The sequence below is a fragment of the Corvus cornix genome, chromosome 21, assembly GCF_000738735.6.
Source record: "Corvus cornix cornix isolate S_Up_H32 chromosome 21, ASM73873v5, whole genome shotgun sequence".
Classification (NCBI taxonomy): Eukaryota; Metazoa; Chordata; class Aves; order Passeriformes; family Corvidae; genus Corvus; species Corvus cornix.
This window is the reverse complement of record NC_046350.1, coordinates 5,117,569-5,136,534: the sequence shown is the minus strand read 5'-3', so window position 1 is coordinate 5,136,534 and position 18,966 is coordinate 5,117,569. Positions and strand designations below refer to the sequence as shown.

General features: G+C 49.2%; 1 long non-coding RNA gene across 1 annotated transcript; it reads right to left on the bottom strand.

Annotated features, from left to right (window-relative positions):
* Positions 1 to 1,387: 1,387 nt before the first annotated feature.
* Positions 1,388 to 18,755, bottom strand: LOC109145535. Its single transcript, XR_002046945.3, has 4 exons — positions 18,579 to 18,755; positions 13,062 to 13,183; positions 10,478 to 10,572; positions 1,388 to 2,390 (listed from the first exon to the last, which is right to left on the bottom strand). It is a non-coding gene; the product is annotated as an uncharacterized LOC109145535 (long non-coding RNA).
* Between the last annotated feature and the right edge of the window lie 211 nt (positions 18,756 to 18,966).

The following is an 18,966-nucleotide window of genomic DNA, read 5'->3' as shown; positions in this document are numbered from 1 at the left end:
AACCTGTCTGTGTGGGACCCCTGCTCCAACTTTTGGGATGATTAAAGGATGTGTAGAAATTAAAAATTCCTCTTAAAAGTTATTGATGCTCCAGGAGCTTCCCAGGAGATTTTTTGTGGGATTGGGAACCGATTCCTCTTTATTTTCAGTGGAAAGATTCCCTGAAATTTAGGGAAGTTTGGAATTCTGTTACACTGAGGAACATCTACTGATGGAAAACATGGGAAAAACGTGGAAAAATCCGGACACTGCTCCAAGGTTTGGAGGAAAGCTCAGAAATCCACTGAGCTCTGGATGTGCCAAGGAATGTCCAGGAAGTTGGGAAGGAGCATCTCCTCATGGAAAGCCACAATTCCCACTTTCTGGTGGTCCCTGTCATTCCCTGCTTCCCTTGACAGCCAAAATCCCGGGAATGTGAGCCCTGTTTATTTTCCACCCTCCAGCGCTCGCAGGGTGGAGCAGCTCCCCCAAAGTTCTGGATCCACGAGGAACAGAAGGGGCTGGAAAATGAAAAATTCCCGATTTTTGAAATAAAGGAAAATGTTGTTGTTGCCGGTGATCAATGGATTTGGGATGGTGCCAAAGGGCTTGGAATCATCACAGCACGAGCCACTGGAAAAACATTTATGCAGAGCTGATCCTGGCCGGGAGAATTCCAAATATTTACTTTGGATATTTATTTTAGGGAAGGACTCGAGCCAGGATGATGGAGCTGGATTGCCAAAATCCCAACGGTTGAGGTGCTAAGAGCCGGAATTCGGGGCCAATCCCTCTGATCTTATCTTGTCTAATTATTTCTCCTTCTTTCCATGCCCTGATCCCACGAAAACAAGTGTCCTGCTCCCCCCTGGGAATGTGCTAGGCTGGATCCAGGCCAGATCCGTGGCTTTGCTAAACTCAAATCCCAGACCGGGATTAATCCTGGAGTTTTGTGCAGTTTCCTGGGTGATTTTTTCTGCCTGGATTTGCAGCTCCTCAGAGTCCAGAGTTTCTCTGCAGATGCCGCTGTCCCTTCCCAAAGGCAAATCCTGCTGGGTTTGGTACAAAAAACATCAGGAGAATCCTCAGCCACACCAGGATCTTCCCAATTTTGAGGTGCTGTACACGAGAAGCTGGAAAAATTGGGAGTTCTCCTGCTTTTCTTTACCATTCCCAGCCCTTTATTCCATAGGGATTCCTGGCTAGGAAGAAGTTCTGGGTTTTTTTCTTCTGTCCTGCAAAGTTCTGCAGGGTGGGGGTCACTCAGCTGCTCCTTGGAATCTTGGAATTAAAGCTGGAAACACATTCCAAGATACGAATCCAAGCATTAACCCAGTCACCACTAAACCGTGTCCCCAAGGGCCACATCCACAGGTTTTTGGGACACTTCCAGGGATGGCGACTGCACCACTTCCCTGGGCAGCCCATTCCAATGGTTGGCCACCCTTTCAGGGAAGAAATATTCCCAAATATCCAACCTCATCCTGCCCTGAGCATTGATTAGTGCAAGGCTGGGCCCTTTTTTGTCCTAAAAACAGCTGGGAGCAGTAAATTGGAGTCAGGACTCCTGGAATCTCCCACTCCATATCCATGCACAGACTTCCCAAATCATGGCCCAGCGCTGTGGATCCATAATTCCAGCAGAACTGAGAGGGAAGAGCTGCTAAAATGAAATTTTTGCCTCAGTTTCTCCCTCAGAACATTGGGAACAAATCGCTCCCCTCAGGCTCTGATCCCAAAGGCTTTGGGCTGCAGGCATGGCTGGATTTAGGGAAGAGCCGGATTATTTTACACTTTATAAAATTCCAATCTGGCTCCTGAAAAGCTCCATCAAAGCCAGAGCCCGTGGCTGGGGAGGTTTCTGAGGACAGGGAGAGGGATAAGAAAACAATAACCGGGATCCAATTTCTTCGGAGTCCCGGGAGAAGATAATTGGAGTCTCCAAGAGCTGCTGATAAGATCAGACTCAGTTGCTATTTTCAGGCTCAGACAGCAGGGCTGGAGACACCGAAATAAATCCTAAAACCTGAGCCCAGGGAGCTGCAGGCTCCCAAAGAGCTCTTTCTCCAAGGAAATCCATAAATTTTGCAAGGTGTGGGATACCGGGATTGGCCTGGCCCGGTTGTCCTCGGGGGCACCTCAGGGGTGGCAGATGGGGAAGGACTGAGGGGAAAAGGAGGAATTGAAGGGGGACAACGACCTTGCTTTTAATTCCAAGAGGAATTTTATCCTCCTTGGAGTGTCCCAGCAGCAGCTCCCTGCTGCAATTCCTTCTGGGAGAGAGACAGGGAACAACCAGAGCCGTGTTTAGTCCGGGGCAGGAGGCTGGAAAAGCAATTCCTGAGTGGACTCACGGTCTCCTGAAGGCACCTGATCCTGGCAGTGGCTCCAAATGGAACCTCAGGCATCACCTGGGGGAAGATAAAATAAACCTGGATTAGAAAACCTGGAGAGGGACTAATTCCAAGCTTAAAATTCCTATGGAATTTGGGGACAGACCCAGGCTCTTCACAGTGGCCGTGGCAGGACAAGGGACGATGGGCACAGTGACACGAGAGGGATTCAAACTGGATTAAAAGGAATTGTCCTCATCATTCCACAGTAAATTATTGGATCAGCTTGGCCAGGGACGTTGTGGAGTCTCCAACATTTCAAATCCAAGTGGATAAATCCCTGAATAACCCCAGAGCTGCCCCCACTTGGAGCAGGAGGCACCTCCAGAGCTTTTTCCAGCGTTAATTATCCCAGGATTGACAGCAATCCTGCCTCCCCTCACCCCTGGATGTGCCAGGGCTGCTGACAGAGGAGGGGATACCTCAGCAGCACCAATGCTTGGGATTATCCCATTTTTCCTCCCTTGGGTCCACGCTGGGAGCACCCCACCCCATCCATGTGGATCTGGTCATTCCCTGCCCCTGACAGTTGTTTATCCCAAAACATTTGGCTCTCGATGCCTTCCAGATGAAATCAGACATCAAAGGCCCCACATTTCCTTCCCTCCCTCTGCATTCCCCTTCCACATCCAGCCCATGGCCTGTATTGATCAGGGATTTCTCCATGGATTGGGAAGAGCAGCTTGGGAGGAAAAGGACAGGCAGGAGCCAGGAGCAGGTTGGGAATGGCTGCAGATTCCTGGATTGGGGAATTGGGAGAGGCTGAGTTGGCAGCAGCAGCAGGAGAATGGAATTATGCAGAAAACACAGGAAAATCCAGCGGTAGGAATATCAAACAGGTACCAGTGGGAAGGTTTTGTCCTTGCAAATGGGATGGAAAATTCCAGGCCAGTTCCCGCAGGAATTTGGGAGCCAAAGGGAGCTGCTTCCATTTCATCCCAATCCTAAATGGGGCTCCCGTGAGCAGGGAACCCCCAGGCTCGCCCTCCCCTCACAGCATCCCTGCTGGAAAGGTTCCTGGATTTGGGGAAAGGGTTCCTGGATATCAGGGAAAGCTTCTTCCCCCAGAGGGTGCTGGGGCCCAGAACGGGATCCTCAGGGAATGTCACATTCCCAAGGCCGCCAGAGCTCCAGGAGTTTTTGGACAACGCTCTCAGGTGGGATTTTGGGGTGTCCCGAGCAGGAATAAGAGTTGGACTCTGATCCTGTGGATCTTTCCAGCTCAGGATATTCCCAAATTCCATGATTCCAAGTGTCCCAGTGTCGCCATTCCTTGAATTATTCCCGCTGTGCCCTTCCCTTCCCCTCCTGCCCGAGCACAGCCCGTGATTCCCTGATTTCCCTGGCAGGGAACACGCAGCCCCTTCCCTGCAATCAGGGAGTGTTTATCCCACCACTTCCCTTTCCATGGGAGGCCCGTGGCTTTTCCATTGCTTTTCCATGGCTTTCCAGACATCAAACAGCTCATTTCCCTTGGCTTTTGTCCGTGAAATGGGCTGGAACAGAGGCTCATAAACAACTGGATCAGGAATGCTGAGGTTGATTTAAAAGCCAGGAATTTTTTTTCCTGTCCTTTCTTAACACTTTAAATCCAACTTTTTTTTCAAACATTTTGCCCGTTCCCATCTCTGGTTTTGCAGAGCAGGAAAGGGAAAGTGAGGAAAAGATAAAAGTAAGGACAGAAATTGGGATGAAATGATCCTTCAAGGATTCTTGGGATCACCCTGCAGTGCTGGGAGGATCCTGCCCTGGTTGGGAACGGCGGATCCAGGTGAGGAATTTTTTCCCTGTTTTTCTCTTTTCCTGGGCAAATCCAGAACAATCCAGTGAAAGGAGCTTGGGCAAAGAACATTTTATTGGAGCTGCCCTGGGGAACAACAGCATCCAGGTGGTTCATTGAGGATCCCGAAGGGCTTTTCCAACCTTTGATTCCCAGATTTGGCAGGGATTGGGGCCCTCAAGAGCCCACCCAGATTTCCAGCCAGAACTGGAGAGACCTTCAACATTCCTGTGCTTCCCCTTGGACATTTTGGGACTCCAAACTACCTGTCAGAGCTTTTTCCCTCTCATTCCTACAAAAAAGTGGGAATGAAGAAGGCAATTCCTGTGGCTTGGGGGCTTGGGCAGGGTATAGAATACGTAGATAAAGAATTTGGCTGGGAAAATTTCTTCTAGTCCAGATCCAGCTGCTTGTCCCTGCCCAGCTCTGCTGTTTGCAAGCCAGAGTCCCAAAATTCCATTTTTCCATCCCTCCGAGATGGAGGATTTGGGCTGGCAAGTGGAATTTACCTCACATTTATGCCCATAATCCATAAAATAATCGCTGCAGCATCCTCCTGCTGCCTCCCTCCTCCTACAGCGTCCCTCCCTCGTCCTTGGGGAATGTTGGAGAGGGAACAGCCTTGTCACTACCTGGGAATTGCACTAATTGGGATATTTGGGATATTTAATCCCTGCTGCTGAAACCATCCCAGGCTGCTTGATAAAAGACCCCAGTGTCACGAACACAGAGGAGTTGTTCATGCCAGGGGCTGCTCCGGGTGATGGCTCCAGCCTGGCTGGAGGGAAAAGCTGTTATTAGGGAATTAAAGCGGCACAGACGACGTTCCAGCAGGGCTCCATCCAACCCACACGGGGCTGGGAGCAGGGAACTGCAGCCCGGGGTGAGCCTGCCAGGGGTTCGGCATTCCCAGGGAACGGGGGACAGGATCAGGGGGTCACCCTGCTCCTCCCCGGGGCTGGGACCCCCAAAATTCCTGTGCCTGCAGCCTTCCCAGAATGGATCTGAGCTCACAAACCCTGGGAAAAGGCTCCGTGATCCATTAGGAGAAGGCTCTGTGATCCACTAGGATGAAGCTCCAGGATCCCTTAGGATAAAGCTCCGTGATCCATTAGGAAAAGGCTCCAGGATCCCTTAGGATAAAGCTCCAGGATCCCTTATGGAGAAGGCTCCGTGGTCCCTTAGGACAAAGCTCCAGGATCCATTAGGATAAAGCTCCGTGATCCATTAGGACAAAGCTCCAGGATCCATTAGGATAAAGCTCCGTGATCCATTAGGACAAAGCTCCAGGATCCATTAGGATAAAGCTCCGTGATCCATTAGGACAAAGCTCCGTGATCCATTAGGACAAAGCTCCGTGATCCATTAGGAGAAGACTCCAGGTTCCATTAGGAGAAGACTCCAGGTTCCATTAGGATAAAGCTCCAGGATCCCTTAGGAAAAGGCTCCGTGGTCCCTTAGGATAAAGCTCCAGGATCCATTAGGACAAAGCTCCAGGATCCATTGGATCCCACGTCCTCACCCAGAACTGGTGAACTACCAATTTAACTGCTTTAACTCCTACCAGGACGCATCTCCTGCTTTTCCTGGATTTCCTGGGCAGAATTCCAAGCTGTTTGCTCCCATCTGGAATCCAGACAGCCATGGCAGATGTTCCCCCTAATCAGAGCCTTCCAGATGTCCTCAGCCTCGGGACGTTTGTCTCACCCAGACAAAATGCCCAAAAACTTCCCTCCAAATCCCAAATCCAAGAGGGAAACACCATTCCTGGGATTGCCCGAGCCCAAACCCAGCTGGGAAAGGCCCTGCTGGAATTTGGGAGGCTCCTTATCCCAAAGATCTCCCAGTGCTTTGATAACCTCATCAGGCCTCTGTGAGGATTCCAGAAATCCCACTCAGGATTCCCTTGGCAGCAGGAAAACTGAAATTTTGGGAAGAAAAAGCATTTGCCCTGGGAAAAGCTGAGCCTTATGGAATAAACCCAAATATTGGGACCTATTATTAATGAATTATCAATTATTTGGGGTCCCAAGATGGGATGCTGGAAGGGAATTTTGGATTTTTATACAGGCAGTGAGGCCTGGAAAACAAATCGGGAATCTGGATTTGGATTTTCCAGTTGAAATAAATCCTAATCTTGGGCTCAACCTCCCCAAAAGCATTCCCAGTGTGGCACCCTCTCCTCCCCACTGCAGGTTCTGTGGCCCATTTTCCATCTGTTTCCAGCTAAAAAAAGATGGGAAGGAAAAAACCCCCCCTCATTCCCAAGGAATTATCCCAAGAAATCACCAACACACAATTTCCCCCACAGGAATTATCCCAAGAAATCACCAACACACAATTCCCCCCAAGGAATTATCCCAAGAAATCACCAACACACAATTCCCCCCCAAGGAATTATCCCAAGAAATCACCAACACACAATTCCCCCCCAAGGAATTATCCCAAGAAATCACCAACACACAATTCCCCCCCAAGGAATTATCCCAAGAAATCACCAACACACAATTCCCCCCCAAGGAATTATCCCAAGAAATCACCAACACACAATTCCCCCCCAAGGAATTATCCCAAGAAATCACCAACACACAATTCCCCCCCAAGGAATTATCCCAAGAAATCACCAACACACAATTCCCCCCACGGAATTATCCCAAGAAATCACCAACACGCAATTCCCCCCACGGAATTATCCCAAGAAATCACCAACACGCAATTCCCCCCCAAGGAATTATCCCAAGAAATCACCAACACACAATTCCCCCCACGGAATTATCCCAAGAAATCACCAACACACAATTCCCCCCACGGAATTATCCCAAGAAATCACCAACACACAATTCCCCCCCATGGAATTATCCCAAGAAATCACCAACACGCAATCCCCCCCAAGGAATTATCCCAAGAAATCACCAACACACAATTCCCCCCACGGAATTATCCCAAGAAATCACCAATTCCAGCCACGCCTGCTGAAGCTGCAGCTGCACCCCCAAGTGATTCCTGCCAGGACCACGCTCCTGGAAAAGATTTTTCCCTAGTTTTTTTAAACTTGGAATCCATTTCTCCCTCTTTTTGATTTTCCTTGCATCCCAAACGTGCCCAGGCCTCCGGTGTTTACTTTGGGAACAATGGAAAACTCCTGGCTCTCCCTCACAGGAGGCCCAGGCCTTTCTTCTCCAGCCTAATTAGAGTTCCTTCCATGGCTAATTAAATCCCCCAGGGAATGAATCCAAATTTCCTGCAATGAAAATCAGCTGGATTCGCTCTGGGCACAGCCAGGCTCCCGTGCTCTGCTCTCCAAGGCTGGAATCTCCTCTTCCCCACAGGGAAATACTCTGGGATTGCACAGCTTCCAAGGAATTCTGTCACCTTTCCCCCTCTTCCCTGCTTTTTGGGATTTTAGGCAATTTTATTTCCAAGCAGAACAGTCAGAATTTAACTTTATTCTTCTTTATTTCTGATTTGACCTCTCATTCCTTGCTGGAATTTTCCCATTCCCACTTTTATTCCTTGTTGACTTCCCCAGCTTTGGGAGTAAACTGGGATATAAATACGGAAATAGGATCCCTTTCTTTATCCCACAACTCAGGGTCACTGCTTGATTCCCCCTGACTCAGCTATTCCCACAAAATTCTCTCTCTCATTAGGAATAAATCTGTGGAAATAATAAATAAAAAATAGGGAAATAAGAGCTTGGAAATGTTCTGACTACTCTGAATTCCCATATTTTCCACCAAGGAATGTCCCCCAGTCCCTTTCAGGAGAGCTCCCATCATTTTGGAGTCGATTTTTCCTGCTGGTGCAGCCCTAGGGTTGGGAGAAATTCCCAGGATTTAGACACCAGTTGCAGTGAGTTGGGGAATTCTCTTTAGTCCCCTTTTCCCCTAAAACAACTCAAGGAAATGGAATTTTCTACCTTTACATGGGATTTAATTTCCCAGTTAATGAGGGAATGAGGGAAAGATTGGCAGCAGATAAATCCCAAAATCCACCTCAGGACACTGACAGGCCCTGGAGAATCCCAGACAGGGATTTGCAGCCCTGTCAGCCTGACTCCCATACAGGCCTTTCCCAGGCCTGGATAAATCCCACCTGGACACATTTCCAAGGATTCTCTGCTTCCCTGAGAGAGGGAAAAGTCCCTTTTGTGAGGGCTGGAGCAGCAAACCCTGCAATTCCATCCCACCTGAATCCTTCTGGGATTCCACAGCATCCCAGCACAATTCCAGCCCTCATTCCTTCCCTCCCAGCAGGAACGAGACCAAGATTTTCAGCAGATAAATCCCAAAATCCACCTCAGGAGACTGACAGGCCCTGGAGAATCCCGAGGCAGGGATTTGCAGCCCTGTCAACCTGAGCAGGAACCTCCAGACAAAATAAACACCCAGGAGGGAATATTTATTTTAGTGCACATTCCAGACTCTCGGATTTCTGGCAGTTGGACTCCAGTGCTCCTGGAATCCCGAGCCAAACACGACAGCCACTCCGTGCTCCCTCCGGCTCCTTTCCCTGGGAGCTGCTGTCTCCCGGGAATCAGCTCTGTCACCTTCCCCAAAGGGAATTTTTCCACTTGGGATTTGCCCACGCAGAGCAATGTTTGGGAATTGGCACGAGGATTTTGTGTGGATTCACTCCTGTGGGGCAGGGAGATGTGGGAGCAGGTTTGGGAGCTCATCCCAGCCTTTCCCTGGCCTGGGATCTGCCCAGGACAGATTTCATTCCCTGCTGTTTACACTGAGCTCAGAGTGATAAATTCAGCTGCTCCCTCAGACCAGCCAGGAAGGATTTCAAATCAAGCAAGGAATCATCATATGGAAATTCCTGGAATCTGGGAGTGACAATGGATTTCAGAGGGTTTTATTTCCCTGTTTGTCTTTTCCCTTGGGATTTTTTTTAGGACTTCTCTGAAGTGAGCAACACTTCAGTGGTCTCGTTTCTCTCCAGGCCTTTGGAGCAGAGGAGCTCTGGAAATGTCCTTCCTGAGGGACTGAACAGATGGAATAAAGGAGAAATCTTGGATATGGAAAACATCCTGCTTGATTTTTGCAGACACCACAGCCCAGGCCAGAGGAGACTCCAGATTTTGGGGAGTTTCTCCAAATCCCAAGATCCAACCGCATTCTGGTCTTTTTGGGGGTGTCCTGTGCCGGGCCAGGAGTTGGATGATCCTTGGGGATCCCTTCCAGCTCTGGATATTCTGGGATTCCTATGGAGATCCAAAAGGTCCGGGAAAAGAACTGCCCTTCATGAGCTCAAGTTCTTTTTTTGGGAAGTATCAACCACCTGGAAGTGAATTCCAGGGATTTAGATCCAGCTAGATCTGGACCTCAAAGACTTTTCTGTCTGGAAGAGCCAGTGCTGGCCCAAGCAGCTTTTCCAGGAGCACTGGCACTTCCCAAAATATTGAATTCCCTTTTCCAGGCAGCCAGGCTTGGGACAGGTGTGGGAATCATTAAAATCTAAGGAAAAAAACCATCCCTAAAATCCAATTTTGAATTAAAAGTGCTGAGTGAATGGTTGGGCTTGGTGGGCTCAGAATTCCAGAATTATTGGGTGATTCTCCAGGGCCTCTCCTCCCTGCTGTTCCCAGATTTTTGCCTCGTTCCAGGGGTTTGGTTAAATTTCCAGCTGGCAGAGGTGGGGATCTGCTGGATCTGAGATCTCCAGGACCTGGCAATGGATCCCCCCCAGTGCCCAACTGTGCTGGAAACTGGGAAAACTGGTTTAGTGCTCCCTGAGCAAACACAGCTTGGAGATCCCTTGGATTTTGGCTTTATTCCCTATGGAAAAGCTGGAAAAATCGCCCACTTTGTTTTCAGGGCTGCTGGGAGGAGCTCAGAACAAGAGGGGCACGTGCAGGGGCAGAGCACAGGCTGCGTAATCAGCGTTAATTAATGAATGAATTAATTACTGGGGCTCTGCTGGCAGGCACCCAACGCTCCGGGAGGGGTGGGAAGGCGCCAAATTCCAAAATCCAGGCTCGGAGCTCTCTGTATCTCCAGGATGGGAGCAGTTGAGAGGGGAGGGAGGGTTTGGGGGGGATTTTGGTTTATTTTGGGGTCAATTTCCATGATTTTAGGGGAGTTTTGGGGGATTCTGGGGGGATTTGGGGAAGGATTTTGGGGCTACCGGTGCCCCCACCCCAAAAACTGCAGGTGCTGGACGGGGCCAGACTGCTCAGGGACAACCTGGAATGGGGGAAGATTGGGAATTTGAGGGGTTTTGGGGGGTTTTATGGGAATTTGGAGGGATTTTATGTGATTTTGGGGGGAGTATCCCCTCAGGGGATTGAGGGAAGACAAACCCTGCACTTGTCACTCACGTGGGAGAGGCTGAGGTGTCCCAGGTTCTGTCCCCATGGAGAGATGGATCCTGAGGGAGATTTTGGAGGAGGAGGCTCCTTATCCCAAAGGGAAACTAATGGAAAATGAAAAATGATGATGATTAAAATCATTATTGATAAAAATAATTAATAATAAAAACCACAGCAGCTTTCGACCCCTTTTCTCCACATGAAAATCCAAAATAGGTGCTCAGGACCCACAGAGAAACTGAGGTAAAAAATTCCTAAAATCTGGATTTTTTTTCTCTCAGCTGCCAGAGGAATTCCTCCCTGTGAGGGTGGGAATGGAATTCCCAGAAAAACTGTGGCTGCCTCATCCCTGCAAGTGTCCAAGGCCAGGCTGGGATACTGGAAGGTCCCTGCCCATGGTGGGGGTGGAATGGGATGATCTTTAAATCCCTTCTATCCCAAACCATTCCATACTCACTGATCCCAAAAGCTTTTCCAGGCTTATTCCAAGGATTTCATCTCCAACAGGAGAGAAATAAACGGGAGCAAAGTGCTGGAAATGCGAGTGGGTTGTGTTTGTTCCTGAGGGAGGCCCGGCCAGACCACACAGCTCTGTTATCCAGGTGGAATTTTTTGGGATAAAACGGACACAATTCCGGGTTTGTTTCCCTGCTCCATAAATCCAGCACCTGTGTGGTCCCTGCAGGAACAGCACAGCCCGGATTTTCCCATCCCCAGCCTCTTCCCAAGGATTTGAAGGTGATGTTGTTGCTGGTTTTGGGAGAATTCTCCACGTGGAATAACACCAGGGCCTGGAGGGAAAAATTCCCACCCTCTTTTCCCTGCTATTCCTGGTGGGAATTTACCCTGGGTCCCCACTTCAGGTGGTCCCAAAATCCTTCCCCAAATCCCTCAAAAATCCCCTAAAACTCCCCTAAAATCACTAAAATTGACCCCAAAATAAAGCAAAATCCCCCCCAAACTCCCCATCCCCCCAAACTGATCCCAGAATCCCCCCAGTCACAAAAAATTCCCACAAAATCAGACAAAAAATCCCCAAAATTCTGCTAAAACCCCCCCAAATCCCCCCAACCCTCCCAAATGTCCCTAAATGCCTTCAAAATTCCTTAAAAATCATCCCAAAATCACAGAAAGTTCCCATTAAATCACCCCAAATGAAACCAAAACCCCCCAAATGCCTCAAAAGTCCCCCAAAAAATCCCAAATCCACCCAAAATCCCCTAAAACCACCCAAAAATCCCCCAAAAATGACATAAAATCCCCCCAAAATCATCAATATTCCCCAAAAAAATCACGGGAAGGGAAGGGAAGGGAAGGGAAGGGGAAAGGGGAAAGGGGGAAGGGGAAAGGGGAAAGGGGAAAGGGGAAAGGAAAGGGGAAAGGAAAAAAGGAAAGGGGAAAGGAAAAAGGAAAAAAGGAAAGGGGAAAGGAAAAAGGAAAAAAGGAAAGGGGAAAGGAAAAAGGAAAAAAGGAAAGGAAAAAGGAAAGGAAATCCCCTCCCCACATTTTTACCCCCAACTCCTCCTCCTGCTCCCCCAAATCTCCTCCGTGGCCCTCAAAGCTCTCCCAGATCCCATTTTTATCATTCCCAGCCCGAGGGATCCGTGGCCCATCCAGGGTGGGCAAACAAACTCCTCATCCCAGCCAAGCACGGCCCAGCCTCGGCTCCAGCCAGGAATTTCCAGCCAGGATGGAGCCAGACACATTTACATTCCTGGAGCTGAGTAAAACCCTAATCCTTCGGAAGATTTGCAGGCTGAGCTCTCCCCCAGGTTCCCTTTCTGCCCTGCAGCAGAACTTCCCAAGAAGAAAGGGCTGGAAATTTGGGAAAGGGGGGTTTGTCCCAGTTTTTCGGAGGCATTTTCACTGATTTTAGGATTTCCAGGTTTTCACCTCTACGGATGAAGGGATTTTTCCTCCCCCCTCCTTGTTTTCCCAGCAGTGTGTGGAAGGAAAATCTTCCAAATAGGAACAATTCCATGGCAAAGACAGCATGGGAATTCCAGAGGTTTGGCTCCAGTAAAACCAGTAACAACCAGTGACTCAACACCCAGGGTTGTCCCAATCCTGATCCCTTTAAAATTCCATTTTTCCCTGCTGGTTCTTGCCCAAAATCGTCACTTTCCATCCCAGTTAGAGAATTCCACCAATTTTCATGGCATTCCTTGTGTTCTGCTCCTCACCTCCCATTCCAGAGGGTGGAATTCTTCTGGGCACAGCCTCGGAAATCACAAGAAGGACAATTCCAGCCTAATTAACTCAATGAATGCCAAAAATTTGGGAAGCCCTCCCAAGTGACCCCTCAGGGAAATGTCACCCACAGCATCCACCCTGCGGGCATTCCCGTCTGGAAAAGCAGAGAATTCCAACCTTAAATTAGCATTTACACCTTACATTTTTTGGGAATGGCCAGGTTTGGGCAGAATTCCTGGGAGCACCAGGTGCAGGAGCACATCCAAGCCCATTCCTGCCCCTTTTTGGGCTGGATTTTGCCACAGGAAGTCCATCCCATGGGAAATAATCCCATCCTGAAATAACGGGAATATTTCCTCTGGGAGCTCTGCAGGTTTATTTATTCCCTTTTCAGCCCTACCTTGGCAGTGGGGAGTTGATCCAAATAAATTCTGGGAATACTGATGGAATGAGCCGGTTTGCCTCCATTTTTAACCCTTGATTCCCACATCAAATCCTCCCTGGAAGGAGCAGGGGATCCACCTGCAGGAACAAAGTCAGCAGGAGAGGTTGGAGCTGACATTTGGAAGGAAAAACCATGGAAAAGCTGCTGGGAATGTTGATGTGGGAGCGTGGCCAGTGAGAGACCCTTTAAGGTTCTCCCAAAATTCTGGATTTGGGGATTTTTTTTTAAGGAGAGAGAAAGCAGAAAAGCGGGAAAAGTCCCATGCCATGGGCAGTGCTGCCCATTCCTGCTTTAATCCTGACTCCAAACAATTCATTCCTGCACTTTCCCTGCAGGCCTGGGCACTGTGTGAAAGCATCCCAGAGTTTTCCACAGCTTTCTCCCTGCTCTCCTTATCCCTCCACGGCATTTTCCAGAAGCCTGAAATGGGATTTTGAGGGAGAAACCTCGGAATTCCTGTCAAGTTCCTCCGGGTGCCACGGCAAATGAGGAATTTGCTGTCCAAACCACACAGCCCGAGCTGGCCCCGCTCCCGCTGCTCCGACCTCCTGATGTGTTTTCCTTTCCCCTCCACTTCATTCCCTGTGGCCAATCCCAAGTGTTGCACATCCATGAATCATGGGTTTCCCACAAAACCAGCATTTTTTTGGGGGAGAATCAGCTGCTTTTCCAGACAAAAATCTAGGAAATGACGGATCCTGGCTCCCTGAGGCATCGGTGGAATGAGGGGTGACTGTTCCTTCCCACACGGAGCAGTGGGAGATTCCGGAATTTACTGATGAATTCCTGAATTTGCTGATGAATTCCTGAATTCCTGAGGAGTCTGGGTTGAAGGGATTTAAATCCCATCCTATCCCACCCCATCCACGGGCATTTTCCACTATCCCAGGTTGCTCCAACCTGGCCTTGGACACTTCCAGGGATGGGGCAGCCATAAATTCTCCGGGAATTCCATCCCAGGGCCTCCCCACCCTCACAGGAAGGAATTTTTTCCCATTTTTTCCCACCTAAACGTCCCCTCTGGCAGTCTGAACCCATTCCCTGTGTCCTGCAACTCCAAAACCCCTCTCCAGGCTCCTTGGGAGCCCCTTACAAAACTGAGGATGGGATTTCTTCCCATGGATCCTTCCCTCTGCTCTTCCCTAGGGAATATTCCCATATTAGGCCCTCAAACCCCTCATTCCCAAACTCTTCCCACTCCAACCCTCCCCATTTCCCTCCTTTTATATTTTCTGGGTGCAAAATTCCACTGAAACAGCCCCAAAAGTGGGTGCTGGGAGCAGCTTTTCCCAGCCCATCCCTTTTCCCTGCCCACAGATTCGATCCCAGAGGAATTGTGCTGCTCCCGAGGCAGGAAAACAAACGCTGGGAAAAGGGTGTTAAAAGCTCCCGTCTCGCCCCAGCACCCAGACAGCGCTGAAAGCCGAATTCCTGCCAGATAAAGCCCTTGGAGAATTCCCGGGATTGACAGGCGGAGAAAGGGAGGGAAAATCCCGGCTCCAGCCCGCTCAGGCGAGCAGGACGAGCCCCATCCCCCGGGATAACCCCGGGCAGGGATGTGGCGCCTGCAGGGAATTAAAGCTGTTTACAAGGACAGGGAGGGATGGATTTGATGGGAATCAGCTCTCCCAGGGAAAATTGGGATCGTTATTTCATTCCTGGCGTGTCCTGGCGCCGTGCCCAGGCTGGCCGGCTTCGGTGGAAACGACGGAAAAATGGATATTCCCAAAACTTTCTCGTTTCTCAGCTCCTCGCTTCCCAAGGTTTGCTTTGATCCTGTGGAGCATCACCGGGAGCGGCTCCTTGAGGCTGGAAGTGGAAGGGAAAAGCTCCAAAATCCGCGTGGATTTGGACACGGAAAACTCCAAACTCCCTGGAATCAGCTGGGAGCCGCCCCCACACCACTTCCATTCCGTCCCCTCTCCTGTTTCCATTTTTCACTTTTCCTTTCCCATTTTATCCCCTTCTTTCCAAGGCTTTTTTCTTGGGAAATCCAATATCCCGTGACCGAGGTCCCCCCTCACCTCCCGTCCCCTCCTGCTCTTTGATCCGCAGATCAAAGTGACACCAAGGAAATCCACACGTGGGGGGAAAAGAAAACAGCTCCTGAAAAAATGGGAATTTTGAGAGAATTCCCGCACTTTTGAGGGCCCCACACGCAGCTCCAATCCCTGATTCCCTGGAAAATATCCCTGAGTGACCAATTTGGGGATAATCTGGGAAGCCCCAAGCTCAGATTTGTGGTGAAAAGGATGATTTTGGTCTGCCAGGAAAATTCCTCAGGCCCTTATTCAATTATTGCCGCCTTTCCAGGGGATTTTGGGATGCTGTGCCAGCCTGGAAGTGTGTGAGGAATGGAGGAGCTTTGTCCCACCATGGAAAAAATTCCATGTTCTCCTCATGCATTCAAGGCAGGGCAGGGAATGGGAATGGGTGGGAAGCTGAAACTCCTTTTTCTCCCTGGAATTCCTGGGAGCTGTGAATTCCCAGTGATCCCAGCAAAGTGCCCCAAAGAAGAGGGATGTGCTCATCCCAAAAGAGGCAGATTTGCATCCCAGATTCCTCATCCCACATCCCAATCCCGCAGGGGGATTGATCAGCTCCAAAACACTCAGGACACGCAGCGTGGAAGGGAATTAAAGGTTTATCCCGGATTTTTCCAGCTTTAACAACTCCACGGGAGACTGGGAAGGGACGTGGAGGGAGGAGCAGCTGGAAAATCCCTTTATCCCTGTGCTGGGAGAGCGGGCAAGAGTCCCCAGGGCTGCAGGGGGATGTGGTTGTGCAAGATCGCAGCCCAGCATTCCCATTTTTCCGCCGTGCCTGGGGTTATCCCGGGAAGCACCTGCCGTGGAGGTGCCAGACAGAGATGATATCGGAGTTTTGGCACCCAGACCCGCATTCCTCCGCAAAGCCAATTTAAATTCCTCACTCCAAGAGCTCCTGGAGCCAAGAAAAAAAACAGGAATTGAAAGAAAAAACAACAAATCAGTTTGGATCCAAAGTTTCCTTGTGTTGTTCCCGGGTGTGAGGCTGAAATGAGGTTCTGGGAGAGTTCCCAGTGGGAATTGCAAGGAGCAGAGTGGGAACAAGGAGGATTTATGGGATTGTGAGGAAAAATGCTCCTGCCTTGTTCCCATCCTCATCCTCCAGCATCTGCAGGCATGGATTCGCTTTTATTCCCAACTATGGAAAAGAGGCTCCTTCCCAGATCAAGGGAGGTGCAAGAATTCCCTTGGGATGAGGGTTGGGATCATGGAATTTTATTTCTGGACTGGGCTCCCCTCCCTGTTGTGTTGTAGCAGGGATTTGTCTGGAATAAAAAAAGAAAAAAAAATTTAAAAAGAACCAAATAAAACTAAAAAAAAAATTAAAATATAAAAATAAAAATTAAAAAGATAAAAATTAAAAAGATTAAAATGAAATCAATAAAAAGAAGCCTAAAAATACAACATTAAAATTATAAAAATGAAAGTTAAAAGCATAAAAATAAAAATAAAACCAAAAAAGGAAACCTAAAAATAGAAAAATACAATAAATAAATTATTATTGAAAATACAAAAATTAAAATATAAAAAGTAAAATATAAAAATTAAAATATAAAAATTAAAATATTAAAAAACCCCAATGCAAATAAACCTAAAAATATAAAAATAAAATTATTAAAATTAAAATTAAAAATATTTTTTTAAAAATTTAAAATGTAAAAATAATCCTTCCCACAGGGCCAGGCACCTCTGGATGAAAATATTGCTCAGGAACCAGATCCATGTTTTCTTTTTCCACCTGTTTTTTGTGTGGATACAGTGATAAGAGACAACAACCACCCACAGAAATTCCTGGTGATTCCCAGATTTTTAGGGAATCAGGTTGTGCCTCTGCTGTCTGTATGCAATAAATCCTAACTGAACCTCCCGAGGGCTGGGATACATCCAACTTCCTACAGATTTCATGGAAGAGATAAAAAAGCATCCAGGTAAAAGCAGGGAGTCTAGGAATCTCCTCAGGAAAAGGAACTGTCCCTCAAACCAGGAATCCTGAATTCTTCCCCAAATCTCCCTCAAACCAGGAATCCTGAATTCTTCCCCAAAGCAGGAATCCCAAACTCCCCCTCAAATCTGAGAATCCTGAATTCTTCCCCAAGCCCAGGAATCCTGGAATCCTCAGCTCTTCCTCAAACCCAGGAATCCTGAACTGTCCCTCATACCCGGGAATCCTGAATTCTTCCTCAAACCAGGAATCCCAAACCCTCCCTTAAACCAGGAATCCCAAACTCTCCCTCAAACCAGGAATCCTGAATTCTTCCTCAAAGAAGGAATCCCGAACTCTCCCTCAAATCTGGCAATCCTGAATTCCTCCCCAAACCAGGAACCCTGAACTGTCCCTCAGATTCGGGAATCCCGAACTCTCCCTCAAATCTGGGAATCCTGAATTCCTTCCCAAACCAGGAACCCTGAACTGTCCCTCATACCCAGGAATCCTGAACCCTCCCTCAAACCAGGAATCCTGAACCCTCCCTCATACCCGGGAATCCTGAATTCTTCCTTAAACCAGGAATCCCGAACTCTCCCTCAAATCTGGTAATCCTGAATTCCTTCCCAAACCAGGAACCCTGAACTCTCCCTCAGATCCGGGAATCCCGAACTCTCCCTCAAACCAGGAATCCTGAACCCTCCCTCAGATCTGGGAATCCCGAACTCTCCCTCAAACCAGGAATCCTGAACCCTCCCTCATACCCGGGAATCCTGAATTCTTCCTTAAACCAGGAATCCCGAACTCTCCCTCAAATCTGGGAATCCTGAATTCCCTCCCAAACCAGGAACCCTGAACTCTCCCTCAGATCCGGGAATCCCGAACTCTCCCTCAGATCCGGGAATCCCGAACTCTCCCTCAAACCAGGAATCCTGAACCCTCCCTCAGATCTGGGAATCCCGAACTCTCCCTCAAACCAGGAATCCTGAACTCTCCCTCATACCCGGGAATCCTGAACCCTCCCTCAAACCAGGAATCCTGAACCCTCCCTCATACCCGGGAATCCTGAATTCTTCCTTAAACCAGGAATCCCGAACTCTCCCTCAAATCTGGCAATCCTGAATTCCTTCCCAAATCAGGAACCCTGAACTCTCCCTCAAACCAGGAATCCTGAGCCTTCCCTCAGATCCGGGAATCCCGAACTCTCCCTCAAACCAAGAACCCTGAACCCTCCCTCAGAGCCGGGAATCCCGAACTCTCCCTATCTCCACCCCAAGCAGCCACGTCCGCCATTTCACGCGGCCATTCCATGGATTTAGCCCCACTGGGATAGAGCACGAGGAGCGGGGATTTTCGGGAAGCAGGGAAGCTCCAGCGGGGGCCCCAATGTCCCCTCGTGTCCCCTCAGCCGCGGGGCTGAGCCGTTCCCGGCAGGGCTCTCCCTCAGCCCCGGCTCTTATCAGATCCCGGAGCGGGATAATGGCTCTTATCAGATCCTACCGCTCCCTCATCCAGCCGCAGGCTCCAGCTCCTGTTTGTTTAAAGGCACAGGAATGTCCCGCACGGAGGCAGCGCTGGCATTCCCTCCTTTCCCTGGAAGGGAGAAGGGTGAATCTGGGAGCGCGGAGCAATTCCAGGGATGCCAGAACTTCGGGAGCCAGCCTGGCTCCGCGCTGCTCCCGGCTGATCCCAAAAGGGGACGTTTGGCCTGGCACGGAGATCCAGAGGGGTGGGAATGAACCTTTCCAAGGTCCTTCCAGGGAGAATTTGATGTGGGAATCAAGGGTTAAAACTGGAGGAAAACAAACTCATTCCATGCTAAGGCATGAGTGTTCCCAGAATTTATTTGGGAATCAGTGCCAAGGGCTGAAAAGGGAGCAAATGAACC